Source organism: Schistocerca serialis, chromosome 3, assembly GCF_023864345.2.
Source record: "Schistocerca serialis cubense isolate TAMUIC-IGC-003099 chromosome 3, iqSchSeri2.2, whole genome shotgun sequence".
Classification (NCBI taxonomy): domain Eukaryota; kingdom Metazoa; phylum Arthropoda; class Insecta; order Orthoptera; family Acrididae; genus Schistocerca; species Schistocerca serialis.
Window position 1 is genome coordinate 1021118706 of NC_064640.1, and position 1401 is coordinate 1021120106.

Consider the following 1401-nt stretch of genomic DNA (forward strand, 5'->3'; position numbering starts at 1 on the left):
TCTTGTTTCTGCAGCTATGTTTGTGTCAAGAAGTGACCTCTATAATTTACGATAGTAACTTTCATCAGTTTCCAAGGGTGAAGAAAATTTTTGTAAAATTTAAGTCGCATGCACAATGATCCACACATATAACTTATTTATTTTAAATTACCTTAATTTAGACAGCTCTGGAAAGTTATTGCCAGCAGCCGAAAGTTTCGCAAAAATCTACAAACACGTTCTTCCAGCTGCCATCAAAATGGCTTTGTGCCTAACTCAGGTGTGATGCACTTACTTGTAGCTTCTATCACTAATAGTAGTACTGTGTAAGAGCACACGGCAGCAGAGCTGTATGTTGGATGTTGACTCGAATTGCAGTTTTTAAGATTTTAACATTGGAGCATGTTGTTGTGACAAAGTAATTCCACAGTCACTAACATGCCCAGTTTTATGGTGCGTTAGTACAACTTCTGGTGGTTCCATGATGTCGTTCTTTAAATTTGTGACTTGTATTTCGTGTGTGTTTTGCAAAAACTGATTACCTGTTGTTGCCATAGGCTTCTAAAAGCTTTTCAGAATTACAGTCCTGTTACCCCTATGTGAGATGCAGCACATTGAAGCATGATATTTTGTACGCTTCCTTCTGCGAAGCCGTCTGCTTTTTCTCGCGCATTGCGTCTTAGTTTGCTTAGTTTGTTGTTAGTCAAGAGTACTAGTTGAACATTGTATTGTCTCATTACGTTCACTACTTGCAATGGAAGTTTCGTATCGAGGCCAGTGGGGTAGGTGGTTTGCAGATAACTGGATTGTTTAGGGTATTTATGTTTGAAATTGTATCCATTGCCTCAACACTATCAATTTCTTTTTAGTACTCTGCTTCTACGGGGTTATTTTGTGTTCTCTGTGTAGCATTGTGTTATAAAAATGAAGGAAGATTGGAGATTCACATTCCATCGACGACGAGGCCATTAGAGATGGATCACAAGCTAGTGTTAGGATTGTCCTGTTAATTATATCCTCACAATAGACGTTGAATCCTAATTTCATGGTACCTAGCTATATTACACGGTGACTCTGTTATCCTTTAGCCAGTATCCGTTAATGACACTAATTTACTAGCTCCCTAATGGCACACAGGTGGAACAACATAGCAATTTGTATTATTATATACAGCTCGAACCTTTCAGTGTACTCTCCTGAAGCTGCCAAGTTACAGTGTTCTTTGCACTTACCGAGCGGCACCTGTCTCATAGTTCCGAAAGCTACTGTTGTTCCAAATGAAATGCATGAATGAATTTAGTAGCTAAGCGGGTATGGTATTGTACGGAATATATGAGACTTTTTTGGGAGACACTTTTATTCTGCATCGCATCCTATGCATACGGCAGTTCAGTATCAACAATAAGTCACAAAATGCACAGA